At 43.6% G+C, this 25,946-nt stretch overlaps 1 protein-coding gene across 4 annotated transcripts in view; it reads right to left on the reverse strand.

The window, feature by feature from the left end:
• The window catches only part of PTPN14 (protein tyrosine phosphatase non-receptor type 14), a 149,543-nt gene that overhangs the window by 92,156 nt on the left and 31,441 nt on the right, over positions 1-25,946 (reverse strand). Inside the window, exon 1 of one of the 4 annotated variants that reach the window (XM_048492834.1) lies at positions 5,106-5,210. The exons of the other annotated variants lie outside the window; for them this stretch is intronic. The gene's annotated coding sequence lies outside the window, so the exon portion shown is untranslated. Of the gene's footprint in view, positions 1-5,105; positions 5,211-25,946 lie in introns of those variants that run through there. 4 annotated transcript variants of the gene reach the window in all.

Raw genomic sequence — 25,946 nt, forward strand, 5'->3', positions numbered from 1 at the left:
CTTTGTCCCACAGTTCAGGGTAGCGGTTAGGAAAATCTTTTTGACAGAGCCATGCAAATGGGGCAAACAAATTGACTAATAAAGATGTCTTGGCTCCCTGCCCCCAGCTACACAGTAAGGAGAGTGCTGTTGCAAAAAAAAAATATTGCCTTGCAAAGCAGCAGTGACAGGGCTCTTTGCCTTGCCCCTTCTTGTGCGATAGTACTGCTGATAACGCTGACATTTGTCAGTTCAATCCTTTTCACCAGTCTTTCATCAAGAATAGATCTATGTTCCTTCATCGATAGTTCATTTGAGTTAATATTATTTGTTTCCGTTCTTTAAAAAAATACTAACCATGTATCGTTATAGTCCGTCTTGTGGATGATGTTCTGGCTTGGATCATTACATTTGTGATTTCTTTTAAGGAAACCTGTATCTTTTCAGGAAGATCTTTCAGACATCAGGCCATCAAGTCCAGTGAGGCTGGTCTTTGTACAGAATTGGTCCCTACTGGAGAAACCCTATCACTGTGGGAGATGCCACAGAGGTAGATGGGACATTTGTATGAATCTAAGACTACTGAGACTAAGGTCTCCTTGGCCAATGTGGAGACACTATCATTACCATTGCCTCTTCTCTCCTGATCTTGTTGAGCAATCTCCCCAACAACGGAGATGGTAGGAATGCGCAAAGGAGTTCTTTTGGCCATTCCCCTCTGCTGTCCTCGAATCTGGATAGGAAACTCAGTGTCTGGTTGAATCTTGAATAGAAAACAACTGTTGCTGTGGAGTGAGCTTGTGAAGTATCTGACTGGCCTTTTGACAGACAGTATTCCAATTTCCAAAGGGCTGCATTCTGGTCCCCACTCTTTTCAACCTTTTCTTAAGTGACCTCCCCTCTACTCTCTCAGAAGTGAACAGCCATGCCCCAAAACTGGGTACATCCCATGTATCAATTCTGCTCTATGCAGATGACGCTGTCCTTCTCTCTCGATCCAGAGTTGGCCTCAGACGCTTAATGAAGCGCTGTGTGGATTACTGTGAACCCAACAGACTGACAATTAATTATGATTTCGATTTCGATTTCGATTTCGAATACCTTTAATGGCATATAGATTGTTTAAGATTAGCTTAGCAAGATAATAACAGCCTTTACAACTTTACAATTTCTGACGAGTTAAAATAACACCATTTAAAAATTTAGCCACCGCTTCCAACAGCTCGTAGTTGTGGCTGTTTAAAAGATATATAACCTTCTGTTTATCTGTAATGCCTTCACTTCCATGCAGGAAGGGGATTATGTGCTTCTTCCTACCTATCTCATAAAAGGGACAATCCAACAGCATATGAGATACTGTTTCCACAGAACCCATGCCACACGGGCATTTCCTTTCTTTATGTGGGATTTCAAGGTGGCGTCCAAGGCTAAAGGAAGAAGGCAGGGCATTACACCTAGCTAAGGTGATTGCTCTACGCCACCGGGCCTCAACCAGGAGATAAAGGTACTGGGCTGCAATTAGTCTATCCATAGGTATTCCCAGAGAGATCGGGGAACAGGTTTTATTAGCTTCCTCTAGCATCTGTTGAAACTCTCTGTCAAAAAGTCTCTTCTTGATAGCCCCATAGACCTCCTGCTCTGTTAGCATTAGCAGGTCCTCCAAGGAAATGCCCAACTCATTAAGTTTGGCTTCAATTTTAACCCACCACTGGGTTGTGTGGAGGAATTAATTATGAAAAAACCAAGGTATTGGTCTTCTCTAGGTGCTTTAAGAAGCTCACATGGGCAATGAAAAGCACCCAAATTGAACAGGTTAAGTGCTATAAATACCTTGGCCTCTTATTCTCCTTTAATCTTTCATGGGCAACCCAGAGGAAGGCCGCTCTCCTAGCTACATCTAACAGTATGTCAGCATTACTACGTTTCTTTTACAGCAGTGGCCATTCCTTTATCCCTCCTGCCCTCAAATTTTTCAATGCCAAAGTCGCCTTGAGATTGCTTTACGGAGTCCCAATCTGGATTCAAGCTATTAACCACTCCTTTAATTCTCTTCAATCCAAATTTTTTCACAAGATAACTGGACTCCCAAATTGCATGCCCTATGCAGCTCTTTGTCTGGAGTTAGGTCAAAACTCCTTGGAATCAGCCGCTTGGCTGAGGACTTTTAGATTCTGGCTGCGAATTCACTTTCTCTCAGACTGTAATTCCCTGGTCTGCTCTCTGACACCCATTCCAACCCCTGGTTTTCCATAATTGAAGAAAAAATGGCCTCTATTGGACTGTCCAGGTGGATTTCACTTTGCCCTTTGTCCTATTCAGAAGCTTATAGGAAATTAAAAGGTCAACTATTGGACAGAGAGTTTTCTACCCTAATCACCGCAGCCAAGAAACCGTGCTCCCCCCTGCATTTTTCTCTCCCATTTGAACGGGGCCACTTGGCACACTACCTGTATTGCTAAATAAACCCTGTTCAAAGGAGAGCCATAATGCTCACCAGGTTTAATGTTATGCCTTCTGCCTTGTTACATGGCAGATTTAATAAGCAAGAAAAAGCTAAAAGATTTTGCCCATTTAACGATGGCTCAGTTGAATCTCTGGTCCACCAATTACGACACTGTCTCAGATTCAAGGAAATCAGATCCAAGTATGTGAATCTTACTCCTTTACATTTACCCCATCTCCCTGATTTAATTAGATTACACTACTTGTTGGACAACCCTGATCCTTCTCTCTGTATGATAGTGGCAGACTTTCTCCTGGAAATTACTAAACGCCAGTAGATTTCCTTCGACCTGTATTGTATATGCTTTTTAATCCATTTTTATTACTGTTGTACTGTTGTCTATGCCAATAAAGGCTTGCTTCTAGTATCTGACTGCAGCAGTAGAGCTATTTAAACTGGAAGGGCTAGTCCCCTTCCGTCCAGGACAGCCTGCAAGAAATCTAACCAGTCTGGATGGCTGAGCTCTACTGCAGGGAAAGCTTTTTCACAGCAGCATTTTCCCCAACTATTCCAAATGTATCTGACATACTTAGGTATAGAAAAGTGAATATGAATTAATTGAAGACAAAAATATGTGACAATGATTATTCACTGGTTCAAGTACATGAACAATACAATTTGCAAGTCAGAGCCCATGCTGTAAATTTACACCAAGTTTCTACTTTAGAACTCAGGAGGGTTGATTAAAATCTATTTCTCATCAGAGCTCTTAACCTGGGCACTGCTCAGCAGGGAAAGAGGTACTTTCTTCAGTGTAATTGCTAAATCTTCTCTTCATGCATCTTCGAGGGACAGAAGTCCTGTCTCACTATTAGACTAGTTCTGTGTGACTCTCTGTGACTAATTCATAAAGGCGCATGGACATAAATCATTAAAATCTTTTCCAAGAACTTCTCTTGAATGTCTGCATGATACCATGCCCCTAGCTTTAATTCAGACTTAAGAAACCTTACAATATGAAGCCTTATAGCAACAGTTACAACAGGAATGTGTGCTTGTTTCAAAAGCAAGTCAGAAATATCACCTCGTCAAACAAAGCAACAGTTCAGCTAATGGCTTGGTCTCCTCTTTCATCCCCTCCCCTCCCTCTCAATATTAAAGCAATGTTTTTGGATGCATGATGTGTGGGCTTAACTAGCCTCATACAACTCATACACTTAAAAGCAAGATTTATTGCTGAAAATGAGAAGGCCAGGGGTGGAAATTGCTCTTTGAAATTACTGCAAGTTTTGGCTGGTTCCAGTTCATTGGAATGCTTTAGAAGCAGGGCCTTTTATGTTAACCACACTTCATCCTTCTCTTTCAATAGTACAGGGATATACCATCTATCTTTAAAAATAATAAGATGGACTCCTGCAAATATAAATTACATACATAAACCATGGATATCAAATAGAAATCACTAAGTATTCCAAGAGTAGAGCATAAAACTATACTAAAGAATAGGAGCAATGGTCAAATGCTCTTTCGGGCAAACTTGTTTAAGGAGAACAATCACAATTGAGATTTACTGTATCTTGCTCAAAATGACAGTGAATCCCAACTATTTACGTTATTCTAAAAGCCTGCAATGAAAAAGGTATTTTCAGTCACATACCCGCCACAATCAAACAACAAAAAATCCATGCATAGAAACCATTTTTCAACCCATATATCATTGTTTTAGAGAAATAGCAAGATGCTTGCGGTGCCAGGGACAGGGCAGGGGTTCCCTATATATTGAAAAACCAGGGGTACACACCCAACACTACTCTTAAAGGAATAGGCGTCCAGCTGTTTATTTTCAGCATCCCTTCCATCAAATAGCACATCTACTCCATGGCCCTGCTAAATAGGCAAAAATTCTCCTGTTATTTGGTAGCTGTTGTCAATATGCTTGTAGTTGGACGAGCATGAAAAGCACAATATTCTTACTTTTGTCTTTGTGGGAGTAGGATAATAGAAAACACAAGCAACACATTGTATTTGTTTTGGCAGTTATCTCCTCTTTTTTATAGCAACTGCTTGGGCAATAGCTAAAAAGTTCCCTTCAGTCCCTAGAAAGGCACAAGTAAGTGGTGTGCCAAATGGCAGTAAATGAACAGTCATACTTAGCACTGAAATACCAATTTGCTACTTATTGATGTATAGTATCCTACAAGTAAAATGCTCATATCAATGAAAATGCTTGCATGGCACTGGAAGCCGAAGCCATACTGCTGATTTCTATGGTTTTTCATAAGTCCAGTTCAAGCGTCAGCCATCATGGGATGAGCTATCTTTCAGGTTAGTATGAGAAAACAAAAAGATTCACAGTAGTTGGGCTTTCAAACGAAAAGTGCAGTTATCTCTTACTGCACTCTTTTCCACTGAAAGATGACAGTAAAGTTGTATATTAATCCACCATTTCCTGGATCTTCTTTGTTCTAGAATGCGCCACTTGGGTCCTAATGAGTTGGTGTCAGGTAGGCACTAATACCCAAGCGGAGCATTCCAGAAGAAAGGAGGTCCAGGAAATGGCAGATTAATATACAATTCTATTATCATCTTTTGGTGGAAAAGAATATAGTTTACCTACCAGCTTTAATTTATACTTAGTTGGCATTTGCTATCTATGAATGGGAATGACCCATTGGATACTCACCGTGAAGGGGTCTTCTCTTGGGTGGTGGAAGCCATCTTGTGGGGTTTTCTCTCTCGACCAATAGGTAGGCAGGAAAAGATTCTTGGTCCCGCCCTGTCGTCTGTTGCCGCCAATTTGCCCCAGTATCTGACCAGCCGAGTAGCTTCACACAACAACAGAACATAGTCCAAAGCCGGACACTTAAAGTTCAACATGGGGAAGGGACCAAGTAAACAATAACAATAACACAAACAAGAAACAGTAAACATGAGCAGGCTCCAATGACTAACAGAACAACTCTGGCCCGGAGCACGATGTCGGAAAGGAACGAACAGGGAGGGCCAAGATGGCTTCCACCACCCAAGAGAAGACCCCTTCACGGTGAGTATCCAATGGGTCGATTTCTCTTGGATGGTTTCAGCCATCTTGTGGGGACTCCCCAAGCAGTGTAACCCAAATAGGGTGGGTTCTAGTTAATCTCCGACAACGTGCTCCAGGACTTCCTTTCTACCGAAAGATTTTGCAGGGCATACCAGAATAGAGGAGGTCAACCTGTAATGTCTTACAAAGACAAAGCAGAGGCCCAAGTATGGCTTTCGCCCTACGAGATCTGCTCCAGAGGAACATGCTTATACAGAGCCGCGATTAGCGAAACTGCGCTCCTCGTAGAATGAGCAGTAATCCCAAGAGGATGGGAAGCTGATTGGCCTTTATGTGTCGCCCCAATGATGCAAGCCTCTGATGTTCCGAACTAACAGCCGCTGAGGACATAGGCTTCCCAGAGTCTAGGTGGAGCTACTGTTGACAAATAAGGTTTCTGACTTCCAACTGCTCAGTGCATTATAATAAATGCCTTGAGTGAACGCTCTTTCCAGCGTCTAACGTCCCATCCCTAGGATGGAAACAGGAGGGTCTGGGGCAATTCTGGCAGAACCACCTTCCTGGGTCAAATGGAAATGTGACGCTGACCTTGGGTCTGTAAGGAGGGTCAAGTTTAAGGACGACCCTGTCTGGAAAAAATAAACACAGATTCGGATTAACTGAAAGGGCCCTGATCTCAGACACCCGCCTGGCCGATGTTATGGCCACCAAGAAGAGGAGCTTCATCCTAAGCCCTCGCAGAGGTGTATAGACTGGACTGGCAGTCGAACGGGGACTTTAGTGAGCTGCGATCCAGAACTGCATGCAGCCTACCAGGGACGAGGAAGCGATAGAACTACTGGCAGCCCTCGCGCACTGCAGAGACTCCCTTCAGGAATTTTAGGAATATCTGGGTGCCTGAATTTACAGAGTAGACCCGTCCAGCAGTGGGAGGACCGGTGAGCCAATGCCGCCAGCTGCCTCACGAGCTGGTGGCACTACGCAGACCGCTTTGCTTGAAGCCTTCCTGTAAAAAGTTAAGGACAGAAGCCACTGAAAGCGACTCTGGATCTACGCCTCTTCCTGTTGCACCATCTTCGAACGCTTTCCAGGAGGAGTTATAGATACGCCAATGGTGGACTTGCGCCTGGCTGCAACGATGGTGTTTCGATGACGGCGGTGGAGTAGCCTTTCCTTCTCAATCTCCAGCCACTCAAAGAGCCAGGCAGTCAGCCTGAGCCACCCTGGATCTTGGTGGAAGAGGGGGCCCTGAGACAGCAAGTCGGGTGTTACGGGCAGCGGCAGCGGCTGGGCGATGGCAAGTTGTTGTAGAACTGAGTACCAGGACCTCCTGGGCCAGTCTGGCGCTACCAAGATGACCTCCCTCCCCTCTGTCTGCACCCTCCGGAGCAGCCGATGTAATAGCGGTAGAGGTGGAAAGGCATAAAGTAGACCCCCTGGCCAGGGGGCTGTCAGAGCGTCGGTAGCCCTCGCCCTGGGATGGTAGAACCGTGTCATGAAGCAATCCATCTGCGCGTTGCGCGGGGAGGCAAAGAGATCGATCACTGGTTCTCCGAACTTGGTTCTCCGCAATCTCTTGAAATACTTCCGGCTTCAGCTTCCATTCAGCATTGGAGAGCTTGGTCCGGCTGAGCCAATCCGCCACCGCATTCAGACATCCTCTCACATGCTCCGCTCTCAGCGACGCAAGATTGGTCTCGGCCCACAAAAGGATTGGGAATGCTTCCTTGTGTAACTGTAGGGATTGTGATCCCCCTTGATGGTTCAGGTAGCATTTGGCCGATATGTTGTCCGTGTGGACGACCACGTGTCAGCGGAGGAGTAGACGTCTGAAGGATTTTAACGCTAAAAAGATTGCTTTGACTTCCAGCACATTGATGGGTAGCTGGGACTGAGCTGCTGACCAGGTCCCCTGAGCCCGGTGTTGATTCAGTTTGGCTCCCCATCCCGACAGGCTGGCGTCTGAGAATATGTGGAAGCACGTTCTGGGGCACAAATACACCTTCCCCTTTGGTGAGACTGGACTTGACAGTCCACCATAGGGAGACTGTACATGCCGCACTAAGTGGCAAGGACGAAAAGGGAAGCGATGTTTTCTGTGAATGATCTGAATGGCAAAGAGGTCTCCAGAAAGGCTTGCAGCTGCCGCTGCGTAGGCCCTTGCCCATTGGATTAAGTCTATAGTGAGACAAGAGTAGACCCAACAAACTACGCTTAGCTGCATCAGGGGAGCTGGGTCCCTTCCTCTGCCTATGATACCTTGCGACAGGCCTCCTGGATTTTTGTAACCTTGTTGTGAAGGGCACAAACGGGTGCAGGACGTAGTGTTGATTAGAGCCCCCAGGTGTTCCATCTGTTGAGGGGAGTGTTGAGCTCTTCTGCAAATTTACCAGGAACCCGTGTTCCAAAAGTGTCCTCTGGACAATGCATTTGACATCCCCTGAGGGCCTGGGTTCGAGACCTGGACCTGATAAGCGAGGTCGTCCAGGTAAGAGGTATATATGAATGCCCTTGCTGCGTAGGAGGGCTATCGGGGCTACCAAAACTTTGGTAAAAACTCTGGGAGCTGTGGCTAACCCGAACGGGAGAGTTTGGTATTATTACTGGAAATGACGGTCTCCCCAAGAGCAAATCTGAGGAAGCCTGAAAGTGCGCTTTGATTGGATTGGGATGTGCAGATGCGGCTTCCTTCCAGATCTAAGGACGTGAGATAGTGGGTCTCTGTTCGAGATTCGCTGCCACCGTGGACCTGAGAGGAGATTCCATCCTGAAGCGGAATTTCCGCGAGAGTGCCTGTTAAGGTGCCGTAAGGTTGAGAATGGCTCTGGTGTCCCCGTTCTTTTTGAGGACCCGTAAAAGAAGTGGGAATAAATTCCCTGGCCGCGTTGGTTCATTGGCAATCGGAGTTCTACTTCAGCCTGGATGGACAGTAGGTGCACGATGGCAGCATTCAACCTGTCCCTCTTCACTCTGGTTGGGATCCTATGGGAGAGGGAATGAATTTGTCTTTGGAGCCAGAAAAAAGGAACTCTAAGCGAGTAGCCTGAAGAAACTATCTCCTGAATCCAGCCCGGTCTAGGCATGGGGGGAGCACCCACAGGTGCTTTAGAGTGGCAGCGTGAAGTAAGCCACGCCGACCGGGATAGCTAAAGAAGTCAGGCCTTGTTGTTGGGATTGGGTTCAGATCTAGAAGGGTTTTCTCCGACTTGCCCTGACCCTTAAAAGTCCTGCTCGTCCTCACGAAAGGAATTGTGTCCCCTGCCAACCCGGTCTTTTGTTGTCCCTCTGTAGGGTGATATGCTTGGACCGAAAGGAGGCTGAAAGGAAGACTCTAGAGTGTGAACCTAGGTTTTGTCAGATCCCCTAACTGACCTAGGCATGGTCTTTTGTGGTCTTTTGTTTCCACTCAATATTTTGTCTAGCTGTGTTCCGAATAGAATTCCCCTTGGAAATCGTGAAGCTGGCCACTACCGCTTTTTGGACAGATTAAGTCTGCTTGCCACGGTTTTAACCACAGCAACCGCCAAGCTACGGATGCAGAAGCCATGATGCACGATGTTGTTAAAAAAAGCATCTAAGGAGGCATCTGCTAAGAAGGAGACAGCCATCGTCACTCTCTCCACCCCCTCCCTGATGCCCTGATCCTGGGGAGGAATGATGGACAAAAGACGTTGTAGCACACACGGTAATGGTGGCCCTGGAGACTGTATGGCTGCAGGAGCCAGTATATTTTGCCAGCATATATGGTCGCCCGCTTCGCAAGTACTTCCTGCGCGTGCTGGAAGGTCCGACGCCTTTCTATCCATGGCATCCTCTTTAAGTTGTTGCCTTCCCCGTCTTGACAAAGACCAAACCCCCGGAGTGCAGGAGCAGAAACGCTGGCAGCAGTCCACGATAGGAGTCCTAATTAAGTTGTGGGAGGTGCTCTGGGGCCAAAGATATAATTTTTTGAAAATTTGAGGGAACCCTATTTGCCGCTGGGCTGATCCATTCTTTTTTAAATTTTACTTTCGAATGACTCGAGAAGTGGAAAATCAACTGCGCACTTTCCTCTTCAGCGAAGATGTGCAGTAAGCCCTTTAAAGGGACGCCCTTGATGCGGCTTAGAGGGCTTGGTAGGCGCATTTCTGGGGTCTTTCAGCTTCTGCTTTCGGAATCATGAAGATCCAAAAGCTGGAAATAAGTTTTTGCTAAGTAAGATTGCCAGTTGTTCTGACTTGAACGAGGCTGATGTGTTTGTTCCGCGACTTGGGGAACTTGTGTCTGGGATCAGAGAAATGGTCTGGAATCTGGATCCAGTTCACCCTCACTGACATCACTAATGTCAGAGTCCAAAATGCTGGGGTGCCAGCGCCGACACCTCCCTGCCTGGCCTGGGCATTCTGACCTGAAGCGGCTTGAACCCTCACCCGATGCCTTTCACTAAGGCCAATGGAACTGAGTATGCGGTGATCAACCTCCTCTCCAATGGAGATGAGCGCGTAATTCCACCAACTGGTGGGGGGAAAAGCGGCTCCAATCCGCTTGAATGTCGCCCCGCCTGGGTTAAGTTGGGATTGAGGGGGCGAAGACTCTTGCCTCGACCAACGACGAAGGTTCGCGGGTGAAGATGCGCTCAGGGTTCCGTTGCCGCTGCGGAGGAAGTGATTACCAGGTAGAAGGCCGGCGGGCCAGCCGCTGGCCTATGAAGACCTCCGCTATGCGCCCGGGGCCTGTTCCAGAGAATGACCCGTTAATGCGCGGTAGCCAGCTCTCCCTTGCCAAAAGCGCCTTCCAGCGACCGGAGCAAGGATCGGCTGAGGAGCAGCCAGCTGAAGCGCCCGTTCGCTAAGGCAGCGCGTGAGAGCGGGCGCAGCTCCTGCGTCTTCCCCTGCGATTCTACCGCTGATCTCCCTCTCCTCCGGCTCACCCCAGCCACTCACGAGGGGCGAGCGGAGGGCTCGGGCGGAGGCCCGTGGTATTTTCGCAGCCGTAATTCGCAGAAGGACTCCCTCTCCGGGAAAAAATGATGCTCGTTGCCATTGCTTTGAGGTGTAAATTTTTGGCGCGCTAGTTCTCGATCACACCGTCGCGTCCTGCGGATTTAGCGAGGGAGGTGTGGGCGAGACAGAGATAAGGATCACAAACAAGGGAAATCACAATAAAGACAAAAACACACACTGAGGTAAAGTTAGGAAGATTAAGCACGGAGCCTGACGAAGCTGCTGCACTACCTACGAGGCAGAAAAAGATACTGGGGCAAATTGGCGGCAACAGACGACAGGGCGGGCCCAAGAATCTTTTCCTGCCTACCTATTGGTCGAGAGAGAAAACCCCACAAGTTGGCTGAAACCATCCAAGAGAACACCTCCTTTACCATTTCCCAGTTCAGTTCATCTGAAACTCACAGAACCGCAATAACTACAGTTGGTGTAGTCTAACCATTCAGGAAAGATATGGAATTAAGGCAAACAGTTTCACCATGAGGCTTGCAGTGACTGCCATTCACATAGCAAAACACAAAATGTTTCTATGATCATTGTCATAGCACCTTTTACTATCTTTGGTACTGATGTACAACAATTATTGTTAAACCCAGCCTTATTTTTTATTTATTAAAACATTTATATCCTGCCTTTCCTCTTGGTTCAAAGCAGCTTACAGTAAAAATTAAAACATCCCCAGCAAAAACCAAAGATAAAATAATGTCCCAAATCCATTCCTTTTTGAAAGATGCCTGCTGCTCAACTGCCCTCAAACGGCCTCGCCAACAGGCAGGCCTTGCAGAGCTTCCTGAAGATCTCCAAGGAGGGCCTCCCCTTGCCTCTTCAGAGAACCCAATCCACAGAGCCAGAGCCGCACCGGTGAAGGTTCAGGCTCTAGCGGATGACAGACAGGCCACCGTAAGTGGAGGGACAGTCAACAGATAGCTGCCTAATGATCACTGTTGGGACACAGGGACTTTTCTTGTACCAAAATGATGCCATCTTGTCCTTAAGAAAATGGTAAAGCTGTTGCTTGAAGAACTATTTGTTTTTAAGCAAAATAAAAATGATTTTAAAAAATGGTATGAAGAAAACAATATGCAACTGTCCTTTTTTCAAAATAAATGCATAGTCAGAACTATTCATTTGGAGGCTTTTTCCATTAGATCAAGTTCGCTCTTTTACTAAAAATAAAAGCCTAATAAAAATTCAAGTTCCCCACTTTCGATTGCTTAAAAGTTTTTGCCTTAAAAAATTACTAATTTTTATACAGGACGTTTCTGCAGAAGTCTATTATACCGTTTCCAGGATGATAATAAAACATTTCCTGTGTGGACTTGCACACATTTTCCCTTGTTTGGTTCCAGAAACATTTCCAAGCAGCTTTTCCTCTGTTGTTTCTGAAAACACAAACACATTTACTGCATTGTTTTCCACTGAAATGTTTCTAAGCTAGCTTCCCTCACAGTGCAGCCATACTTAAAATGATTGTTCTTTCCCACTAAAATTGCTGGCCATTATCCACACTCCTGTGCAGTCGGTTAACCTCCCCCTTCTCGTGCCTGCTCTGCCATTTTTCCCCTCACCTCACCACTTCACCCCTCTCCTCTTAATTTCTAGTCTCTTGCATTTCCTCCAGAGGCATAGCAAGGGGTGTGTCCCTCGCCCCACCCCCGGAATGCCCTCACCATACCTCCACAGGGGGTGCACCCGGTGCATTGCACCCCTGCCCCCTTACAGCTATACCTCTCATTTCCCCTTTCCTCCCTGTTTTCGGGACCATCAAATCAGCAATGCTATGAATCTTGCTGCAGCATACATGTGCAAAAGCAAAAAAAAAAGGCTGTCAGGAAGTAATGTTTGGAGGAAGGGAATGCAGATATACTTCACTGTAAACAATGGAATTAAAAACACCTTCAAAATGGGATAAGTGCGATATGCGGAAAAGGCCACAAACATCCTTGGTGCTTTACAGATGCTGGTTACATTTGGCATACATTTCCTCTCCCAGATATTCAGAAGTTGGCAAACTGGACCTTTATTTATCTAGTATGTTCACTGATCAGTTGCAATCAGCTTGTGACTTCTTATTTTACCCATTCAATAGCAAGCACCAACTTTTAGCCTGACTACCTACAAGTTAGGCCTTTTAAAGATTTTGGTTCTTTTTTCCATTGAGGTAGAAATATGTAACAAGCAGTTTCTTCTTACCAACACCTTCTTAATCTTTGACAAAAAGGAAAATTGTTCATATTTCTACATTTAGATATCCATGGATACATATACATTTTTTCTAATTAAACTTGAAAATTTAATTGCATATGAAGAAGAAAAATACATTTCATTATAAGAAGAAAGAAGCTGGACTAGTGATTTACAGAACAATAAAAGAGTGCATGATATTATGCCATTTAATTTTAAGGAGCAGGTACTCCCAAATGAAGAGATTTGGATCAATTGTAAGCAGCTAATTTTTTTTTTGTTTTTTCTGTCCTCGTGTTTGCTGAAAGCTACATTTCTTCAATGGGGAATCCATATTTTAGGGTTTGTAAGGTTTTTTTCTCCAACATATATTCAATGAAGATTTGCATCCTTCTGGAAAAAACATTATGAGAATGATATAAAGGGGGCAAACTTTCATATTTCAGTCTCAGAAGAAACCAACCTCTTGCAAATTCAGTGATACCTCTTATTCAAATGGGGTTATGGGAATAACATACAAAGATTTTTTCTATTTGGATTACAAATACAAATTATGCATGGGATTCCCCCTTCAAAAAAGAGAGTTGTCAACTACATAACCTCCATATTAAAAATTTATGTTCTAATGGAAAATGAAGGAAGTATAAATTGGCGAGACTGGGAAATCATAATCTGCACAGGCAAAAATGTAGATTCAGCTGGAAATTCTACCCAGAGCAAAGGCTGATGACAAGTATATAAAAGGTTAATACATTCAAAGGTCCAGCATTTGTTCCCACTTGTGGTTCTGCTTCTTTTGTACAGGAGTTCTGCCTTCAATTATAAGGTAAACGTCACATCCCAAGTTCTAGTCATTAGATGTTAAAATGTGTCTCTTCAAAACTTTTAAGGAAATGAGTGTATGTTGAACTAGGAGAGTATCAAATTTCAGGACTCTTGGAAGTATGGAAGTTTGAAGATAAAATTTAAAGACGTTCTTGCTTCAGATTTTTAAAAAGTATTCAGGCACACTAAATGTCAAGCTCTCTGTGTGAAAGGTAAGAACCTTCATTGCTTCTGAGTACTGGCACACACAAATGCTTTCTCATTCTTGTAGTAATCAGCCTGCATTAGATTATACACAGGATTGCCAACTCTGCTTTAGGAAATTCCTAGAGATTTGGGGGCAGGGCCTGGGGAGGATAGAGTTTGGGGGACAGGAGGAAGCTCACCAAGTATGTGATTCCTTAGAGTCTACAATCCAAAGCTGCAATTCCCTCCAGGAAAGCTGATGTCTGCAGTCTGAAAATCAGTTATAATTCCAGGCCCAACTAGGAAATAGTAACCCTTAACTACATGTCTCCCACATTTCAGCTAAATTACACACAAGAATCACAATAATTTTACTTTCTTCTTGAATAAGGTATAAGCAACTATATTTTAAAAATGGGGGGGGGGGGACAGTCTTGTTCTTAAGCCTACTGAAATTTCATTCACTTTCCAAAGAAACACTGTTTTTCAATGTGTTGCTAGAACACTGAGAAAGGTGGATTAAAAGTTAGTCTGGAGAAAAAGTAGAATTTGGGAGGGGGGGTAGTTCTAACATGAACCTGCGTTTCTGGAGATATGTTTGCTCAGTTCTGGTCAACATCTACAAAGCATCATTCCTGGCACATTCCAACTATCACCTGTGCATGCTACTCGCAAATTATTTTTGTGCCTATCATGTAACTTGAGTATAACACTAATGGTAGGTAAATCACATATTTTGAAAGAGGCACATGAAACATCTAAAGCAGTTACTTAAAAAATTCACTCAATATTTTAACATTTGCTTTCTCATAGCAGGAAGAAAATCATTAATTTTTATTACATGCTCAGGAAAACATAGGAGGGGGAAAAGAGGTCACTGGACCCACAAGAGTTAAAAAAAAAGAACTGGAAAGGAGGCAAGAGGCTATGGTATGATGTAGAGCCAGATGGAAACACACCTAGGCAGTGAGCCAGAACTGCTGCCACTCAGGCTCGGAAGTAGGAGTAAAATTCTTGCGAACTATGGAATGAGTGTGGGTGGCTTTCAACAAAGCAGTTTTGCAACTGTGAGTCGGAGTCAAGGTTACTGAAAAGCCTGTGCTGTCTGAGGCATCTTGGAGTAACATAGCTGGTACAGTGGGATTCTCATTCTCACCATGACATTGCCTCTGATCACCATGCAACATGTTTGTATTGTAACTATATAGTGCTATTCCATGTGTTTGTTCTCAAGCACTATTCTGGTTTTTGTTGCTTATCCGCTCAAATTATTTTAAACAGTTAATAATATTTAATTACAGAGGGATCTAGAAATATGTCTGGGCATGATCATACCCTACACTACAGATTATAGTTTCCTGGCACAGAAGGTGGTGGCTTTTTTAAATTCCCAAGAAACTGAAGAGCAATTTTCTAACCAACATGGTTAGATGCAGGAAAAAATGAAAACCACATGCACAGTTTCTGCTAAAAACTCAGAAACATAGCTTAGGGAAATATTTAAAAACTCTACCCAAACTCCACTTCTTAAACCCAGCCACTTCAAGACACATACTAAAAATGGCCTCATGATGCATAAGAAATTTTAAGTGAACTGAACAGTAACCCAGGCCCCCACCAAAATGGGGAAACTGGTTAGGTGAAAACTATAGAGTTGAATGTATTCCTAGGTGGGTTAATATTCAACAGCTTTGTGTAACGTTACAGGACTAACATTATCTTTTATTTATTATGTTCCAAGCTTTCATGGGTCTCAGTCCATCCGATGCATGAGCTGGTGCCCTAAACTGACATGTATGGGTACAGAGAATAAGCTTGTAAACAGTGGGCTGAAAAAACATACAAGGACAGAAACAAACCCACTATATATTTACACGCAGCGCAAATGTATACAAGGTGAAAATAACCCAATCCCACTTCTAAAGGCTATTTAGTAATCAAGATATTTTTAAGCTACTTCCTAACATGAAACATAAGTTGTAAGGTTTAGAAATTAGTATGGGCATTTTCCTTAGTGGCCAATAAATACATCTTCACTTCATAAAACATCCCTTCATTATGACCTCTGCTTCCTTTCTAGGAGCAATGCATGGCAATGTCATTAGTTCCTAACCCACCCATCCCAAAATTAAAAAAACCAAACAATTGTAGGTATAAATGTAATTTTTATCTGATTTTTATGATTTAAAAAAATGATATTAAGAATGTTTAGCACCAAATTCTAGCGCATGACTTCTTGTCATTCACACTTTGATCTCTTAGTTCTAAGAACAAAAATCTAGAAAGAAGTTATGTAAAAGTAGAAAGCTGTCAAAATGTGAACCATTGGAGCCAATGAACCAGAACTCGCATCATCTGGTGATTCAGGCAAATCTAGAATCCATTTTTTCTTCCCCGGAAATGAAACAGTGACCAAGTCACAGATGCATACTTTCTGAATTAAACAAAAATCTATCTTGTTGAAGGCTTTCATGGCCGGATTCAACTGGTTGTAGTGGGTTTTCCGGGCTGTGTGGCTGTGGTCTGGTAGATCCTAATGTTTTGCCTGCATCTGTGGCTGGCATCTTCAGCGTTGTATCACAGAGAGAAGTCTGTTACACACTGTGTCATCTATCTATCTAAAAATCTATCTGCTTCGGACTCCAAAACTGAATCTAGTAAAATTCCAGAAAGTGAGAACACCACAGGACTTTCAAGTTTTCAAATGGAAAGTTAGTGGCAATAAAATCCTTTTGCATATTATATGCATTTCCTTCATAATAGGTTAAGGCAATCCAACCAGCTTGACAGTGTTAATAATTTGTAATTAGTGCACACACATTATGTTTAAATGTTGACTGTTTATTTTAACCAGGATTGTTTAGCTCATAAGTATAATACAAATAGGCCATATCTGAACCACTGAAACATTCACAGAAGCAGTGCTCCCAAACCCTTTCCCTCTCATTGAAAAGGAAGATCTACTTGAATAAAAGTTTTGGCAGTCTGGGTATACTAAACAGGCTACCAAGAAATCAAAAACATTCCAGATTGCTGGAAGTGTTTTCCTTGTAAGAACTACTTTTGTACGGACTTAAAACTGACAAGGTGGTGACTCAGACCATTCATGATGTACCTCAGCAGTCTGGGAAGTATGAGGTGTCGTCCACAATAATATTAGGCTTGGTTTACAATCGAAAAAAATGAGAGGATAAAATGTTAGGAATGAACTGCATCACTGCACATGGAGGAGTCTAGTTTTGAATGTTCACTGTCATAAAATATTTCCTGCAAAAAGAAAACTAGCACAGCAAAGTTCTACCTATTATCTCTCTGGGATGTTCACAACTTGCAGATGGTTTTAATGCATGGTAACATTCCAAAACACAAGATCATGCAAAAAAGACCACTATCACATTGCTTCAGCCTGCTAAGAAAAAACAACAGTGGTGTAAATAATAGCTTCATTGCTAATTCCTCCCACAGGAACTTTTTTTTAAAATGTTACACATGGGAAGTAACCCTGCTATAGTAGCTCTCAAACCAACAAGGGAACCATTGACCCCTAAGTTACCTTAATGTCAGTTCTAAGTCCATATGAAATTAGATCTTATGAGAAAAACCATCAAACTACCCCCAAATTTATTTAAATCAACTGTAAGCATGATGAGATCTGCGGGTCTGTCAATATTTTCACCCTAGAACATATATACTTAGGTCACCACTAACTGGTGACTTGCTTGCAAGCTATTCATAATGTAATAAAAAGATTCACTGAACCAACTAGGAGAAAAGCAAGCCTTTAGTGTTGACTATGAAGGGCACCTTTGGAATTGTAGGAACAACCATAAAATGGCTGTCATAGGAGGCAGAACCAGACACAAAATGACTGCAGCAGCTAGGATTCAGCCATACAGAGAAGACACATGCGCTGTGGCAACAGCTACTGCCAAAGCAAGATTTTTTTTAAAAATGTACAAGCAAGTCTCCAATGGCCAATTAGAAGCTTTGATGGGCAAAGTCCCACCTAGCTCCAGCCACTTTCTAAAAATATTCAGCAGGCACCAGGAAAGGTGTCAGCGGGCACCATGGCACACATGGGCACCATCTTGGGGATCCCTAAACCATGCCTTTAGATTCTATATGATCTGTAAGCACATCTCCATGATCTATAAGCACATCTCATGAGCTGAACCAGTTTGAAGCCTGAAGAAGGCAAAATAAATAATTTACCATTTTTAACAGTAAAAAACAAGTTTGTAAATTGTTAAAACAAGAGGAGGCCAAGAAAAATCAAGTGAAACTTGAGACATTAATATTTCTTTTTGAAAGAGTAGACATGATTTGATGACTAAGACTAGAAGCACAGCATATGATCTGGTCTTCATCTGTGTGATTTAAGACTCTTTCCCTTTTCCTACCATTTCCATTTGAAAAATAAACACAATAAAACAATTACTGAATAAAATAAGATGTTTTTGTCAGGTATTAATAATTCATCATAAAGATCTTGTTAATCCTCTTAAGAAATGGCTTTTCTAGGGTTGCCTGCCAGCTGGTGGCAATTGGTGGGAGTCTGTGAAGGTTGCCTGTGATACAATGACATTTTGTTACTTCCTAGGAAAACCAGAAGTATGTCATGTCTCTCTAGGAATAACCAAAAACTGCAATAAAATCATAGAGTTTCCAGCACTTATTAGAGAGGCATGGAATCACCTTGAGGTTGTCCCAAGAAGTAAAGTAATGCCTTTGTACCAGTGAAGCAGCAGCAGAGAACAGAAGCTGTCAGAGGGGGAGATATGTTGTCCCCCAGCAGTTTATTTATTTACTTATTCAATTTAATAAACTGCCTACCCCCAAAGGGCTCTTGGCAGTGTACAGCAAATAAAACACAATAAAACACAATAAAATCACTAACAATTAAAACAACTCAGTTAAATAACCTCAACAACAGAGAGGTCAACAGTTAACTGATAAACGTAGTTACTGTTGCCTGGGAACAGACTGGAGGATTTGGCAACTGGTGAAAGGGTTGTGGGGGAGGGGGGGGCAGTACCCCAAGACAAAAAATTAAAAATAAGGTCTGCTGATAGGAAGTTCTGATTATAAAATTTCTGGAGATTCCTAGAGCTTCCTGGAAGTAACAAAGAATAACTCTAGGAAAGTCTTACAATAAGTTTCTGGAGATTCCTAGAACTACACTTTTTATTTTTATTTTTAAGTTTTATTTTATTTATTTATTTGTATACATTTTCTTCCCAGAAAAATCACACACACATACACACGCACCTTTGGCCCCCAGGTCCATCTGCTAACCATCTAAGCTTTGGTGGGCAGGGGCCACAATTACCTGGAAGTCTCCTGCAGTAACTGTGCAAATGGGAACCCTAATCCTAGTTGTAGCCCATTTATGAAAGCAGAGGCAGCAAGATCAGTCATCCGATGAAGCATAATGTAGTGGTTAAAGTATTAGTCCAGGACCTGGGAAACCAGGTTCAAATTCCTGCTCTGTCATGAAACTCAACTAGCACAACTATGGACTGATCACTTTCTCAGCCTAGACTACATCATAAGGAAGGGAGGGAGAACCACATACAATACTTTGAACTATTTTGAGAAAGAGCAGGATAAATGTTTAACAGTCAGATCTGGTTTTGTAGCTTTGCACCCAAGAACCTGAAAAAGAATTTGCTTTTTACATGCATGGCCTACTCCAGTTTATATAGCATCATTTATGCAGGGGCCCTACAATGCTGGGCTGAGCATTAATAAAGCTTTCTTGGTTTCCTTTTAATACAATTAAAGTTAGAGATTCTATTTGGTGACAACCTGCATCAAAACTGCCATGCATTCTGTTCAGGGACCTGGGAGCATAATTCTTTTTCATTGTCATGGCAGAGAATCCAGTAATATTTTAATGATTTGCTTCTGTCTTCAGGCAATTAAAAGAAATGTCATTATAAAGCAAAGGGAGCTGACAAGTCCCAAGGAATCCAATCAGATAATTAGAGCAGTTTTTATGGTATAACTATTCTTTTCATGTAAGATCAACACTCGAGTGAGAATTCTGGGTATTTTCTGACCTTGTTTCTGTTTCTTGGTGTTGACATACCTGAAGACCTAGTAAAAGAATCTGGGGGGTTGGGGGTTGGGGGGGACTTTTTAACACATGGATCCAGAGCAGTCTATTGAGAAGAATACTTCTAAGTTTTGCATCAAGATAATTGAAATTCAGCTACCTCAGATGACTTTATGCTTTCACTCTTCTTGCACCTTATGGCTTGAAAATCTTCTCAAACATTCATCTGCCTGCATTTCTTTCTTTCTACAGATCCCTCTTCAAAATTACCATCTTTGTGCTGTTTTGGCCTAGCCCTCAATCTTTTCCCAGTCTGTTATAAAATCTATGTAACTGGGCTTTTTCATATTCACCTCTTGGTAGCCTAGTGTCTTTCTTGCCTTTCTCATCCTATGTTATCTTCGCCACTGTTGATACTTAAAACACTGCCAGTTCATTGGAGCAAGAAATGTTCTTGCTTTCCACATAAAACTCTGTGAATTGTTTAATCCATTGTATCCAAAAGATGTTGCTCCTATCACGGTCTTGTGGTAAGCTCAAAATAACTCAATGGTGGATTGTGCCTGTTACATGCATAACTGTGACAGTATCCCAAAGAATTTTCCAAATCTTGCCTGACCACACAGTTCTGAATGAGCAAATAAGCTACAAATAACATTCTTAACTAAGTTCACCTTTCTGCAGGTTCAAAAAGGTTGGGGACCCCTGCACTAGCAGAGTCCTTGCTTTTCAAGCCACTGATTTTCCATCTTACAGTACTTTCTTTAAAAAAAAACAACCCTCCTTTCTCGAAATACCTAAAAACAGGTGTGAGAATTCTACAACAGGATGGAGCCTGTCACAAAATAGCTGCCACAGTTTATCTTCAGTCACGCAATTAACAACATTTTAAAAAAATCTGTGCAACCAACCAAATCTCCAATAGCAAGTCTAGGACTTTGTTGGACAAAAGCCCTAGCTAGCCCCTCCCATTTTCTAAAAAAACATTTAGTGGGCATCATGGCATCCATGGCAAAACGCTGGGGACTCCTGTTCTAAAAACTGGTTGAGGAACAGGAAACAAAGGGTGGGTATAAATGGGAAGTTCTCACAATGGAGAGATGTAAGGAGTGGTGTCCCCCAAGGATCCGTTTTGGGACCAGTGCTCTTTAACTTATTCATAAATGACCTGGAAGTAGGGGTGGGTAGTGTGGTGGCTAAGTTTGCAGATGATACCAAATTATGTAGGGTGGTAAGAACCACAAAGGATTGCGAAGAGCTCCAAGTGGACCTTGATAAATTAGGTGAGTGGGCTAAGAAATGGCAAATGCAGTTCAATGTAGCAAAATGTAAAGTGATGCACATAGGGGCAAAAAATCCAAACTTCACATACACGCTACAGGGGTCAGTGCTATCAGTCACAGACCAGGAAAGGGATTTAGGCGTCTTAGTTGATAGTTCCATGGGAATGTCAACTCAATGCATGGCAGCTGTGAAAAAGGCAAACTCTATGCTGGGGATCATTAGGAAAGGAGTTGATAATAAAACTGCAAAGATTGTCATGCCCTTATATAAAGCAGTGGTGCGACCGCACTTGGAGTACTGTGTTCAGTTCTGGTCGCCACATCTCAGAAAGGATATCGAAGAGATAGAAAAAATGCAGAGAAGGGCAACGAGGATGATTGAAGGATTGGAGCACCTTCCCTATGAGGAGAGGCTGCAGCGTTTGGGACTCTTTAGTTTGGAGAGGAGACGGCTGAGGGGGGATATGATTGAAGTCTATAAAATTATACATGGGGTAGAAAATGTTGACAGAGAGAAATTTTTCTCTCTTTCTCACAATACTAGAACCAGGGGGCATTCATTGAAAATGCTGGGGGGAAGAATTAGGACTAATAAAAGGAAACACTTCTTCACGCAACGTGTGATTGGTGTTTGGAATATGCTGCCACAGGAGGTGGTGATGACCACTAACCTGGATAGCTTTAAAAAGGGCTTGGACAGAGTTATGGAGGAGAAGTCAATTTATGGCTACCAATCTTGATCCTCCTTGATCTCAGATTGCAAATGCCTTAGCAGACCAGGTGCTCAGGAGCAGCAGCAGCAGCAGAAGGCCATTGCTTTCACATCCTGCACATGAGCTCCCAAAGGCACCTGGTGGGCCACTGCGAGTAGCAGAATGCTGGACTAGATGGACTCTGGTCTGATCCAGCAGGCTAGTTCTTATGTTCTTATGTTCTTAAATGTTTTTAAAGATGGCATGTGAAATTAGGTCAGACCTTTTGGTGATATCTAAAACATGACTCTTGTGGGACAGAAGAATTTACATCTGCAGTTTTGCAGAGATCAGCATTTTGTTCAAACATTATTTGTGTTATCCTTCTGTAAATGTAGTATCAGTGTACCAGTATCCACACAGACTAGCATGCCAACACTGCATTTGTAGTGGTTGATAGCCAGTTTTAACAAGATGCCAAGTACATGAAAAGTCACACAGTGAGTTCCTGTGTCTTGCAAGTATCATGCTAATTAAACCATTATGAAAGTAAGAAATTAAATTTGTTTCAATAAAGTAATGCTGACTGCTGATAATTCTGCTATTTCTCTACATGGAAGCCTACATTCGGTTTATACCTAATGTGGGGACTAAAATGTAATAACTGGTGACTGAAACTTTCACAACAAAGGAGCAAAACCAAGTTTGTTTGTTTGTTTGTTTGTTTGTTTGTTTTATTTCTGAGGCTTTTATACTGCCCCATCCCCGAAGGGCTCTGGGCAGTGCACAACAAACAAAAGCAACAGTACAGAATAGTTAAAACATTAAAAGCAGCAGTAATTAATAATTATCAGGAAAATGAAATGAGAGTGGGTCCAACATCCTAATTTCAAAATTCCCTCCCCCCCCCCCAGAGGGAGGCATGGGGGCCTCGGTAGATGACCAGTGACCCAGATGTCAGGGTCAAACGAGGACCAAACAAGGAGCCAAACAGGGGGGGCACCACATCAGTGGCCGGTACCTCCAAAGGCCCGGCGGAACAGCTCCGTCTTACAGGCCCTGTGGAACTCACCAAGGTCCCGCAGGGCCCAGACAGCCGGAGGGAGAGCGTTCCACCAGGCCGGGGCCAGAGCCGTAAAGGCCCTGGCCCGCGTGGAGGCCAGCCGCATCATTGAGGGGCCAGGGACCACCAGTAAATTGGCCTCAGCTGAACGAAGAGGCCGTACAGGGACATATGGAGTGATGTGGTCTCGAAGATACGATGGTCCCAGGCCGCGTAAGGCCTTAAAGGTCAACACCAACACCTTGAAAATGATCCGGAACTCTACCGGAAGCCAGTGCAGCTGGCGCAACACAGGCTGGATGTGTTCCCAGGTGGCGCTACCCGTCAGCAAGTGCGCCGCTGCATGCTGGACTAGTTTCAATCTCCGGATCAGTCGCAAGGGAAGGCCCGCGTAGAGCGAGTTACAATAGTCTAATCTGGAGATGACCGTTGCATGGATCACAGTGGCGAGGTCTGCTCGGGAGAGGAAGGGGGCCAGCCGCCGGGCCTGACGGAGGTGGAAAAAGGCAGCCCGGGTTGTATGGGCCACCTGGGTCTCCATTGAGAGAGACAAATCCAGGTGGACCCCCAGGCTGCGAACGGAGGGGGTCGGCGCCAATGTGGCCCCCTCCCACACCGGCGGCTGGAAAGTCCCACCCTCCCCCTCGCGGCCAAGCCAGAGGATCTCCGTCTTCGATGGGTTCAGTTGTAACCTGCTCTGTCGCAACCAACCAGCAACCGCCTCCAAACAGTGCTGTAGATCTGACTGACAGATCAGCCCAAAACTCCGCACCAGCTGAGCAAGGGGTCACATATAGATGTTAAACAACAGCGGGGATAGTAACGCCCCCTGGGGTACACCGCATTGAAGCGGGCACGTCCGGGAGGCTTGATCCCCGCACCTCACTTGCTGATTCCGGCCCCGGAGAAACGAGACTATCCATTGAAGGACAGAGCCCCGCACTCCGGAGGCGGCCAGGCGGTGGGTCAAAAGGTCATGGTCGATCATATCAAACTCTGCGGTGAGATCTAACAACACCAACAGCGCCGATCCGCCTCGGTCAAGCTGGAGACGGAGTGTATCTGTGACAGCTACGAGAACAGTCTCCGTCCCATGCCCAGCACGGAAGCCGGACTAGAAGGGGTCGAAAGCCGATGCGTCATCCAGAAAACCTTGAAGCTGCTCCAGCACCACTCTCTCAATTACCTTCCCCAGAAACGAAAGATTCGAAACGGGGCGGTAATTGGCCAGATCTCTCGGATCTAATGATGGTCTTTTTAAGAGTGGGTGGACCACTCTGTAAGGCCACTAACAAGTTTCTGTAAGGCCACTAACATTTTCTTTCATTTTCAAGACAAATTCCATTCTGAAGGCATTAGTCAGCTGTGACAACACACAAGATTAAAATTATTAACAGCATTTCACTGGAGGACTGAAGTTCTTTCAAGGGGTAGATATATTTATCTCTTTTACAATTAACCAAGTCATTAACGATCACTTATCTTTAAACAGGCTAATTAGTAACTCAAAGGGAATGGGAACATTTTCCTATCAATCCATGCACCTTCTATAGTGGGATGTGTGTAAATTTACCTCTATTCTCCAGGCATGTTATAAGCCTCTAAAAGAACAATCTGAAACATAGTTATATCTTTGTAAGCACCTTGACTTCAAATGACTTAAGTGTATAATTCTGTTTAGAACTGCACTGTAAAATACAGAATTTGCTTATTCACTTAATTTTAATTCAATATAGCATATTTCAAATTCAAAGCCATGCTTTAGAGCGAAATTGGGAGAAAAATGAGAGGCATTACATACAAGGACCAGCCCGAAAATCATTATACTTCTTAGGAAATCTATATATATAAAAAGCTAACAGTGACTTTGTTAGTCACGCCCTAATGCCGAAACGGCTGGATGGATCGCCCCCAAATTTTCACATGACGTTCCTCCCTGTTCTGGGCAGGTAATTGGACCTTCAAATCGCCGAAAGTCCATACCTGAGCCAGGTAAAACGTCTTTTTTCTGGCGCACCAGGCCATGAAGCTGGTTGTGTTTAACTGTCACCCTTAGAATGTTAGTCCAGCATGTCTGTGGCCTGAGGGCTTGGTATGAGGGCTTAGAATGTTCGTGCAGATGGGCAAAGATGAGAAGTGAAAACAGTAAATAGGTAATACTGTTAGGTAATACGAGTGGAAGTGAAACACATAACACACTTTGCCGTGTGAGACGTCAGGTGGGGTTCCCCCCCTCACACGCAGGTAACTTTCACTCTCTGTGCCTTACCCACTGCTACCACACAATACACATCTAGCTCATCCTCACACACCTCACTCTGCCCTCCCTCACATCCAACCACCACTTACCCACTTCCTCACCCATATTCGCCAAAGCTCTCTTTTACTAAAAGCGACCTGGAGTTTGCCTTTTTCTTCTAAGAAAATCCGCGGGGTAGGGAACGAACCTATACTACTGGCTCCACTTCTTTTGCACATGGCCCTTTAAGAACCCAGGGAGCTGGCCTTGTTCTGAACGCCTCACCACACTGCCTCTGCTGCCTGACTGGGATAGCATCCTTGCCCCAGTTCTGCCTTACCCAAGCCAGGACTGTGCGTGTCAACCAGCCTCATGGACAGTGGGATTTGCACTCTGGACAGTTCCGCTGTGGAATGGAAAGGGTTACCTTATACTAAAAAAACAAGACACCACCATATAACAATGTGAATTGAAAAGGGAAAGAGGGATTCCATTTGACCACCCCAAAAGTTTATGCTGGGGATCACTGAACCTGCATGGACATCTGTGTGGGTTGTGTACTGTGATGAGAAGGACAATTGCCACAGCAACGCGTAGCCGGGCCCCACTAGTAATTAATAATGCAGTATTTCATGTACAACTTCCAAATACTGAGAACAATACAATGCAATCTTATACACAGTTAACCATATCTGTTTTTACATGTTACAGCCCACACAGGGTAAAAGACATTACATACAGAAAATGTTGGAGGGAGAGTATTTCTTCAGAACACACCAAGCATGAACTAAAACACTTTGAAAACCAAAATCACTGTTCTCCTCTGAAATCTGCTTGTTACTATCTTTAACTGCCATCTTCTCTCAAAATTCTACACAGTTTGAAAGGGGCAGACACAAAGCTTACATCAACTAATACTCCTTGTCACATTCTTTCCCCACTGATTTTGTATGGCTATGCACTTTTATT

The sequence above is a fragment of the Sphaerodactylus townsendi genome, linkage group LG01 (assembly GCF_021028975.2).
Source record: "Sphaerodactylus townsendi isolate TG3544 linkage group LG01, MPM_Stown_v2.3, whole genome shotgun sequence".
NCBI classification, from domain to species: domain Eukaryota; kingdom Metazoa; phylum Chordata; class Lepidosauria; order Squamata; family Sphaerodactylidae; genus Sphaerodactylus; species Sphaerodactylus townsendi.